At 47.7% G+C, this 11,136-nt stretch overlaps 1 long non-coding RNA gene across 1 annotated transcript; it reads left to right on the forward strand.

Annotated features, from left to right (window-relative positions):
- The first annotated feature begins 5,133 nt into the window (after positions 1-5,133).
- LOC136512083 (uncharacterized) lies at positions 5,134-5,731 on the forward strand. Its single transcript, XR_010772976.1, has 3 exons — positions 5,134-5,320; positions 5,409-5,582; positions 5,657-5,731. It is a non-coding gene; the product is annotated as an uncharacterized lncRNA (long non-coding RNA).
- The last annotated feature ends 5,405 nt before the right edge of the window (positions 5,732-11,136 follow it).

An 11,136-nucleotide genomic window follows, 5' to 3' on the forward strand; every position in this document is an offset into this window, starting at 1 on the left:
ACTACATGGCTTCTGTTGAGCCATATGTGCTTGTCGGCCATCGTGCCGTTGTTTTTTTGCAGGTTTTGGAAACCTCACCGTGCAGGGGAGGTTCTGCCGAATTTTTTTGTAAATAACAGTATTTTGTTCCATTTTTGTAGAGAAGAGCCCGTCAGAGTTGAGTCGGAGTTCTCGCCACCGTGTCGGTCTGCCTGCACCGCGTCGTCTCGCCACTGCACCGACCCGCCACGGCCCCGCTAGCCTAACTCCATCGCCACCCTAGGTATAACCCCTCTTTTCATATCATTGTCGTAGATCGCGTAACCCAGTTAGGCGTCTCCCGTTCGAAAGAGATACGGTAGGAGGTATGCAGATCTTTGCATATCTATGACCGTATCTATTTCGGATTGTCCACGCTTTTTGGACAGCCCGCGGATGCGTAGATGTGTTAGTTTCCATGTTCTGCTCTAGTCCGAGACAGACTTTCGGCATCACCTCCCTGTTGTTCTCCGGATACAAACTCTTCTTTGGCAGGACGTGTATCTAGAGAACAGCGGGGAGGTGCTGCCGAAATTCTGTCTCGGATAGGAGTAGAGCATGGAAACTAACCTCATCTACACATCTACGGGTGGGATTAGGACCTATCCTCACCTATTAGACAGTAGGAACACCATGTACATGCAATTAATGGTTACATTACTCGCCGATACATATGTTAGAGGATGGATGACCGTCAGTGGATGTACACGGGCTGGAGAAGTCAGAGTGATTACACCACGGAATGGATGAACAAGACCGATGCTTTCTTGAACAGTGCATTTGGCAACGCTGCTAAAGGACATTGCCTAGTTTTGTGTCCCTGCAGCAAATGTGGAAACAGGAGAAGGGTAAACAAGGTGGAAATGGGTAAACATCTTGTGAAGAATGGATTTACGCCAGACTACACCCGGTGGGTCCACCATGGTGAAGCCCATCGTGTGAGAGAGGAGGTGGTGAGACCACGGGTGGAGGCTTTTGATGCTGATGCCGGGGTAGCAGACATGTTAGATGACTTTCACCAAGGACAGTTCGATGAGGGATGTGAGAAGGAGGAGATGGAAGCAGCCGCACAGGCGTTCTACGATATGATGGACTCGGCACAGAAACCCCTTCACGATCGGTCAATGGTGTCTCAACTGGATGCCATTGGACGCTTAATGGGGTTGAAGTCCGAGTTAAACTTAAGTCGACCTGCCTTCGATAAGATGTTGGCCGTGATTGGCACCTTGCTTCTGGAGGGCCACATCTGCCGAAGAGCATGTACGAGTCATAGAAACTCCTTCGAGCACTTAAGATGCCGTATGAGCAGATACATGCTTGTTCGAAAGGGTGTCTCCTATTTAGGAAAGAACACGAGCATGCAAAGTTCTGTCCAAAGTGTAAATCCTCCAGGTACCTGGAGGTAGACTCTGATGATGGCCAGAAGAGGCAACTTATGATCCCCATGAAAATCCTATGGTACCTTCCGTTCCTACCGAGGATCCAATGGCTATACATGACCGAGGAATCCGTGAAACAGATGACATGGCACAAAAATGGCAAATGGTACAATCCTGACAAGATGGTACATCCATCCGATGGTGAAGCTTGGATCCGCTTTAATGACAAACATCGTGACAAAGCAGATGAGGCTCGTAATGTACGTGTCGTGTTGGCAACAGATGGGTTCAATCCTTATGGAATGATGGCTGCCCCATACACATGTTGGCCCGTCTTTGTTATCCCCCTTAATCTTCCCCCCGGTGTCTCCTTTCAACGACATAATGTATTCTTGTCGTTGATAATTCCTGGACACCCAGGGAGTAATATGGGTGTGTTCATGGAGCCCGTATTTGATGAATTGGTCCGTGCTTGGGACAAAGGGGTATGGACATATGATCGAGCTACAAAGACAACCTTCAAAATGCACGTTTGGTACCACTACTCCCTGCATGACTTCTTGGCGTATGGGATATTCTGCGCCTGGTGTGTTCACGGGAAGTTCCCATGCCCAATATGCAAGGAAGGTGTGAGGTTTATTTGGTTGCAGAAGGGTGGCAAGTATTCGTCGTTTGATAGACATCGTCAATTCCTACCTCTTGACCATCCATTCAGACAAGACATCAAGAACTTTACGAAAGGCGTCAAAGTGACAAACCCTGCACCGCGGATGATGAATGGTGCCGAGGTTCATGCTCAGATAGGTGCTCTCGTGCCCAATGAAGAAGGTGGTTTTGTGGGACATGGTGAGCAGCATATGTGGACTCATATCTCGGGCATGACGAGGCTCCCCTATTTCGATGACCTTCTTCTACCACATAACATTGATGTAATGCACACTGAAAAGAATGTCGCCGAGGCACTTTGGGCAACACTCACGGACACTGAAAAGTCTAAGGACAACCCAAAGGCTAGAGTAGACCTGGCAACGTTGTGCGATAGACCAAATCAAGAGATGCAACCTCCTAGTCGTGGCAAGACTTGGAGAAGGCCTAAGGCTGATTTCGTCTTGAAAAAGGACCAAAGGAGGGAAGTACTTGAATGGATCAAGAAGCTAATGTTCCCTGATGGGTATGCAGCGAATCTAAAGAGGGGAGTTAACTTAGGCACTCTGCGAGTCAACGGGATGAAGAGTCATGACTACCACATATGGATTGAGCGGCTTCTTCCGGTGATGGTTCGAGGCTATGTCCCGGAGCATGTCTGGCAAGTGCTGGCAGAGTTGAGCTACTTATTCCGCCAGCTTTGTGCCAAGGAGCTCTCTCGGACCGTCATTGATGACTTGGAAAAAGCGGCACCCGTGTTGCTCTGTAAGTTAGAGAAGATCTTTCCACCCATCTGCTTCTTGTCGATGCAGCATTTGATTGTGCACCTCCCATATGAGGCACGAATGGGGGGGGCCGTGCAGAACCGTTGGTGCTATCCAATCGAGAGATGTCTGAAGACTCTTCATAAAAAATGTAGAAATAAAGCCATAATTGAGGCTTCCATTGCAGAGGCATACATTCTAGAGGAGGTGTCGAACTTCATAGAGAAATACTACACTGAGAAACTTCCTAACGTTCATAATCCACCCCCTCGTTACAATGCTGGCGAAAATGAATCGAACCTCAGCCTTTTCCAAGGGCAACTTGGAAGCGCAAGTGCATCGACCATTAAGCAATTGAAAAATGAAGAGTGGCGCAGTATCATGCTATATGTGTTGACCAACCTTGTCGAGGTGCAACCGTTCATTCGGTAAGTTCTAAACGAACTTGTTTCATTTCGCCGTATGTCCTTGTTTCGTCGTCCAACCCCCTTGTTTCTCGTTGGTACAGGGAATTTCTTCGTCAATCTTGGCATGGATCAAGGCAACCTACACCGCAAGAAAATGATACCCTTCTTTCACGGGGTGCGGGACTAGGGAGCCCCGATTTCATTTGTTGGTTCAAACAGAAAGCCCAAACTGATGCGCCTATAAGTGATGAGTTAAGACAGGTTGCAAATGGCTATGCCGTTAGGGTCAAGTCATTTACCGATTATGACGTGAATGGATATCGTTTTCACACAGCAAGCTACGAGCAGAGTCGGCCCAATCGACAAACCACAAACAGCGGAGTTGTTACGCCCGGCACTGATGGACTCGACTATTATGGAAGAATTGAAGAAATCTACGAACTATCATTTTATGGTTCCAAACCTCTTACTCCTATCATATTCAAATGCCACTGGTTTCATCCTAGTGTAACGAGACGGACCCCTAAGCTTGGGCTAGTCGAGATTCGACAGGATTCCGTCTATCCAGGAAAAGATGTCTACATTGCGGCTCAACAGGCCGTCCAGGTTTATTATACGTCATACGCGTGCAAAGACGCCGAGCATCTTAAGGGTTGGTCTATTGTGCACAATGTATCGCCACACGGTAAACTACCTGTCCCAAACGATGAAGATTATAACTTCAACCCAAACACATATGATGGAGAGTTCTATCAAGAAGAGGGGCTACAAGGGAGGTTTGACATAGACTTAACCGAAGAGATAGGAATGGAAGTAGATAATGAAAGGGATGATGACGAGGATGCTGGAGACGAGGTGCGAAATCTGAAGGACATACAAATGCTTGAGCGATTACATTTCGGCAATGACAATGAAGACAACATTCCTCCTTCGGATAGTGTTGATGAGTTGGACAATGTTGATAGTGATGACGAGACCTATGATCCAGCTAATTTCAATCATGAAGATTATTTCTAATACATGTAATACTATGTTTTTTGTAATTATGTTTTGTTCATTTTTGCATATATTTCTAATACATGTAATACTATATTTTTTGTAATTATGTTTTGTTTATTTTTGCACCTATTTCTAATTATGTCTTGTTTTTCTTTTTTATTGCAGGTGATTGAACAAAGATGGCGGGCAACCGTCATAGGTCTGTGAACTCGATTTACCAAAGACAACGCCGGTCGCAGGAGGGGGCGGCAGAGGGATCAAACAGGAGGAGGACCGCTAGCCACAGGAGGGGGCCGTCTCCTCCCACGCCACGTGAGGAGGACCGCCAGCCGCAGGAGGAGGTGGCACCCGTGGACGAGTCAGACGAGGAGTTGGTTCGACAGACGAAGGAGGAGGAGGAGGAGGAGGAGGAGGAGGGGGGAGGCGGCAGGCACGGGTTCTGCTTCCTCCAACTCCTCTTCGAGTGTCTACTTGCGAGGTCCCGCGAGCCTCCCACAGGTTCCGCTTCGTCACCAATGCCCACTGATTCGCCCCGAAGGACAAAAGTAAGTAACTGTATATGTTATCACCACTACTTCATATGATATGATGAAAAAAACTAATAATTTTTATTAATTACTTGTGCAGGAACTGGGAGGTTGTGTCGGGTGGTAGCGCACGGCTAGTCAACGGCATCCTGGGTCTTCTGTGCAGGCAGCACTTCCCCGGCATTGTCACGTACGCATCGAAGACGGAGCCGGCCTACTCGTTTGACCACTACGTCGTCGCCTCCGATGCGGAGTACCCCAACAAGGCGGCGCAGGTGAAGGCAGAGTTTTGGGTAAGTCTCCCTTGCACAACATTGCTCAATACGTCGCATTCATTAGACTTTTCTTGAAATAATGAATCGATACATCGCTTTTGTATGCAGACTTATTACAGATGCGAGGAGGGATTTGAGGCTAGGGCGGAGCAGGCGACTACCAAAGCCTGTAAAAAACTCGTCACCGACATGCATCACGAGGCGCGCATCCAGGCCATCGTAACCTACTACGGGTCGAAGCTTGGAGAGAGGAAAACCAAGAAAGACGCAAGAGAGATGCAGCTGACCCGGGAGCAGTACCTTGAGGTAAATGAAGAACATCAACATTGATTCGATTTGAGATTAAGTTGGTTTAATTTGATCTTCTTATATGTCCAATACTTGTGACGTGTAGGTGATTCCCTGGTGGTGCCAAGCGTATCCCGAGTGCTGGGCGATGATGGTGGACAGGTGGTTCACGGAGGAGTACCTCAAGATGCACAGGGATGCCCGGGACCGTCGTTTACTGATGCAAGGTCCAGCACACCATCAAGGCAGCCGCAACCTCGCCGGATACAAACAAGCATGGGTACGCGAATTGATTTATCAATTGTCACGCTCAATTCTGTCTGATTTCTAATCATCGTGCTGTCTTTCTCGCAGTCGGCGTCACATAGTGGCCAGGCTTGCTCGGACTTCCAGGCATGGTGTATGGCCCACAAGGGTAAGGCGACGTCCAATGTCTCCTTCAACCTGGAGGACCCGCCCGAGGCATACACGAACCCAAGCGTCCACTCTCGCATCAGTGAGTACACTGAGGTGGCGAGGTCGCTCCATGGGGCAGACCACGATCCGAGCACCCAGGACTTCGATGGAGAGGCCGTCATGAGGGCGGGGCAAGGCAAGAAGCATGGACGGTTCTGGCTTGGCGACGGCGTCATCAACACGGCCTCTACTCCCTCTCTCTCCCAGATCCGAGCACGGAGCACGAGCGAGAGCCCGGCCATTCGCACACGGCCGACCGCTGCACAACACCGGGTCGACGCACTCAAGGTTATTCCTGTTTTACTCGTCATACATTGATCTTTACACACCTTAATTAGCTTTGCATTACTGAAACATTGGAGTGAAATATTGCAGGCCCGGCTGGAACAAGAAATGAAGGAACGTCAGGAGCTGGGGGCCCAGTTGGAGGCCGAGCGGGCCGAGCGGCAGGCCCAGGCGCAGAGGCTGATGGACATTACGGATTTCCTACAAGGGCTTGGGCAACGTATGGGCTTGTCTCTGCCACCTGGGCTGTTGGTTCCACCTCCGCCTCCGCGTCCTGCAGCTGCAGCTACTCCTGTGAGTATCAAAGTTTTTTACTTTCACTTGTGCTTTGCTTGTATGGCCTCTATCGTCCTAGATTAGCTATCAAAATAATTTTGTCTCACATGCAATCTTTTCTCCTTTGTGCAGTCTCCATCTGACGGTGGTTCGAATAATCCACCTCATGCACCTACGAATGATGCACCTGGGCCTTCACCACAGTCGCAGTGGCCGAGATGAGTGCATGTTGTATTTTTTACATTTGTTGTTCACTTAGTGATGGACTTGTGATGCACTTGTGGACTTTGATGGACTTGTAAACTTATTTGGATGGACTAGAGCACTTATTATTACATATTGTGATGGATGTGTTATGGGCGGATGGATGTGTGGATGGATGAGATATATATGTGATGGATGAGATATATATGCGATGGATGAGATATATATGTGATGGATAAGATATATATGTGATATATGTTTGTATGAATGTATTTGTCATGATGGAACGCAAAAAAAAAATTATTTGCCGTTTTGGGTCACTTTGCCGAGTGTTGCACTCAGCAAAGGACCCCTTTGCCGAGCGCAATGGTCACAACACTCGGCAAAGTTGGCAAAATGGGCGACCAAAAAATAGATTTTCCAGCTTTGCCGAGTGCTGTGACTATAACACTCGGCAAAGAAATTTAAAAAAAAAATTAAACTTTGCCGAGTGCCTTCCGTGTTGGCACTCGGCAAAGAGTTTTAAAAAAAAAAATCTTTGCCGAGTGCCTGGAGTGGTGGCACTCGGCAAAGAAAATTTCCAAAAAAAATAAAAGCTCTTTGCCGAGTGTCTGCCGGGTTGACGCTCGGCAAATAATTTTTTAAAAAAAAATAAAAAATCTTTGCCGAGTGCCTGGAGGCTTGGCACTCGGCAAAGAAAATTTTCAAAAAAAAATAAAAGCTCTTTGCCGAGTGCCTTCCGGGTTGGCGCTCGGCAAAGAATTTAAAAAAAAAAGCTTTGCCGAGTGCATGGAGGGTTGGCACTCGGCAAAGAAAATTCTCAAAAAAAAAAAATAAAAGCTCTTTGCCGAGTGCCTCACGTGTTGGCACTCGGCAAAGAAAGTTTTAAAAAAAATTAAAAAAAATCTTTGCCGAGTGCCGGCAGGGTTGACACTCGGCAAAGTGACCGTCAACGGAACCGGCGCCGTGACGGTCGCTTTTCTTTGCCGAGTGTTTCCGGGGCACTCGGCAAAGGTTCTTTGCCGAGTGTTTCCGGGGCACTCGGCAAAGCCTTTGCCGAGTGCCCGATAAAATACACTCGGCAAAGAGTGCTTTGCCGATCAATTTTTTGCCGTGTGTGCTTTGCCGAGTGCCGCACTCGGCAAAGGCTTTGCCGAGTGCAATATAGCCTTTGCCGAGTGCCTCAGGCACTCGGCAAAGAACCTGAATCCAGTAGTGTAGCATAGGTAGTTTTCTAACCACAACAACCAATAAACACGAAGAGATGAGAAGAGCACAAGAAATATTGGCCAGTAGCGGTTGACTATGTACAGTGACGGACCTAGGTTTTTACCTCTGGGTATGCGCAGCAAAAAAAAAATTCTTATACAATTCAGTGAAAATTTCTCTTTTTTATTTTTTTTACATTGAAAATTTCCACCTATCTCTATGACCAGCGGACCCCAGGGTATGCGGTGGCCCACCCTGCATACCCTGTCGGTCCGTCCCTGACTATGTACAAGAAAGAAGAAGATGCGCCCTGCACACCGCATTTCCGTAGAAACAACGTTGTGAAAACAATGTCAACTTTAGACCACATATATGCATGCATCCATACTATAACATATCCCGGTCGCCCAAAAGTGCCGATCAAATGGCCGACAGCTGGACAATATCCTCGGGTGAATTGTGGCGCTGAGATCATATATATTACAAAACTTTGTAATATGTACAAGATTTGCAAGCTTCATATATATTGTTTTTTTAAAAAATAAAACTTCTTACTTTTGATAAAAGAATTTTTCAATGAACGAATGTCAACACTGTTGCATATGTAGGAAAACAGGATTAGGAAGTGCAAGCGACTGCATTTGACAAAAAAAAATTGAGGGTGGACAAATCAACATATAGCCGTGCATCTGCTCAATGTTTCAAGGGCATGCATATTGCACAAGCAGCGACGGAGGCAGCGGTGGGGCTGGGGGGGGGGGGGGGCTCTAGCCCCCCTACCGATCCTGGGCACGTGGAGCCCCCTAAGCCCTCCTTTAAAATTTTATGTATATATGTATGAGGTAGGAGGGGCTAAGGTTAAGAGAAGATAAAAAAAACCTCTATTCTTTTGTTCAGCCCCTCCTCAATTTTTTTCTGGCTATCCTTTGACTTAATTTAAGTCATGTGGGGGTCACTGGTATGTGGGCTCGTGTCTCTCAAATCCCACCGCTACTACATAAATGATTTTTCAGCAGTTTTTAAGTCTTTTCAAAGGCAGTGCTTTTAGGAAACCACCTCTAACTAGGACGTGGAGTGTTATAGCTAACGAACCATCCCCTATAAATTATTTTTCAGGAGCGGTTTCCTTAAGTGTTGAGGGTTTGACTGATGCTATGCCAAAGACGCAAGTGTTTATTCTTTCAGGGCCATCTTCGTGGATAGACTGAAATAAAAGAACCTCCATTTAGCAATGGTGAAGACTGATACGTGAAGCCAAAGACGCATACACAAAGACAAAAGCCAATAACGCAATGCCGTAGACAAATTAAATGGCTCACTTTGGGATCTAGCGAAGACAATGCCAGACCAAGATGAAGTAACATGAATCTGTCTTACGAAGACTCCCTCTGACGCGAAGACTCGTCTCATCTAATGAAGCCTTAGGATTCTTGTGGGAATGTGCTGCCATTGTACAAATGACAATATTATCCTTATTGAAAATAGTAGCTATTGTCATGAATGTAATAGGAAATTTGAGGATAGAAAGGTAATTGTATAGAGAGAGCCGAAGGATCCCCCCACTATAAATATCCCCTAATATGTACTCTTTTTCGGACCAGAAAAATTTATGCAATTGAGTTAAATCCACTCATTGATGCTTGTGTGATTATTCACCAACATTAAGAAAACCGACCGTAGAGATACATCCATTTTCAAGGACAATTCGCTTAGGAGAATCACCCCTAGAAATAGGAGATTTCTTTGGGTGATGCTACCAAGAGAACTGTCATTGAAAAATAATTTACATGAACAGTTCTCTTAAGGGAATTACCACACCTAGAAATAGGAGAAACAAGTGTTCTTGCTACGTTTTGTGCTTGTCATGTTGATCTTGAAGGCTATATATAGTTAGTTCGATAGCAGCTTCTACAACCTATTGCTTCTCTTATCTAGAGTGTGCTTATGAAGCAAACTCTGTGCCCCACCAACAAATATCAAGCAAAGAAGCTTTGTTAGTCCATTGATGATGGGTGTGGGAAGAATGCATGTGCTAGGGGCAGATCTAGCACCACAGCAGGGTGGGCTTGAGCCCTTGCTACCGCTATTTGAAGCATCGAGCCCCTCCTAAACTCCCCTACAGATTGGTACCTATGGAAACTTGAAAGGAAGGGCTCTAGAGGTAGAAGATAATAGAAGAAGCCCCTCCTAGCTTATTTTCCTATATCCGCCACTGCTTGTTGCATGGTGTTAGTCAGTACAGAAGGACTGGCAATTGCTACTAGGAAGAGAACGGTCCCAAAATGGGAAGAAGAGAAAGAAGGGAGGTAAAAAAATACAGCTTCTCATCATCATGATAAGAACACTACCTTAGCAGAAGATGGTAGAACAATCCTCTGCCTTAGTTATATGGCCTGTCATCAACCGATCACTTGAGACATTTGCTCTCAAACGCTATGGACTCACAACTCATGCGCTAGAGGGCTCATGATAGCACAAGAAGGAACATTGTCGGGGTCATAACCCCGGAGTGTCTCAAGGCACCGATTAGTTAGTAGGCCAAGCGGCCCATGAGACATCGGCTGGCGAAAGCCCAAGCGACCGAGGCCCAGCCGAGCCAAGCGAACCAGGCCAGACGCCAAGGGCAGGGTCAGCCATGACCCCTTCCTTCTGTCTCAGCTGCATAACAAAAAGAAGACTCACGACCTCGTCACCGTCCCGACCCCCGGGAGGAATAGGGAGAGGTCACACCCAGCCAAACCTACCCGCTCTAACAAGAGTAGGCACGCCGCACTGACCCCACACGGACCGAGGGGACAACGGTCACCTCGGTCCAGTCAGACGCCACCCCTGCGCCACGCGGCACGAACAAGACAACACCGCCCAAGGCGGTGACGGTCGGTACAGAGCCCACCGTCCAGATATGGCCCGACAAGACGCCTGTACGATTGTACCCACTATGGGATGAGATCCACGACGAGGGCCTTGACTTAGAAGCCATCCAACCCGGCGGGAGCCATGACCCCAGCAGTCATGACCGTGGCCCTCAGCCCCTCAAGCCCACAGGGCGATCGACGACCCAGGGGTGGCTACCAACTCCTGTACGAGGCCCCCGGAAACCAGGAGGCGATGACGAAAACCATTGTGAAGACCACATTGCATAGGACGGCTGGCGAACCACCACCATGCCTACAGCGCCACCACGGCCGGCACTGTAGCACCACGTCACACCATGCCATGACATGGCCACAAGACCTTGACGACAACCACGCCCAAACGTGCTCCACAAGGCGGCGTAGCTTGCAAGCCATGTTAGCTAGGACCTCCCTCGGGGTCACGACCCTTCAGTCTGGAGAACCTTCTTCTTTGTATACGCCCTGGCCCCGAACTCTATATAAGGGCAGCCGGGGCACACCCATCTAGGA

This window comes from Miscanthus floridulus, chromosome 16, assembly GCF_019320115.1.
Source record: "Miscanthus floridulus cultivar M001 chromosome 16, ASM1932011v1, whole genome shotgun sequence".
Classification (NCBI taxonomy): Eukaryota; Viridiplantae; Streptophyta; class Magnoliopsida; order Poales; family Poaceae; genus Miscanthus; species Miscanthus floridulus.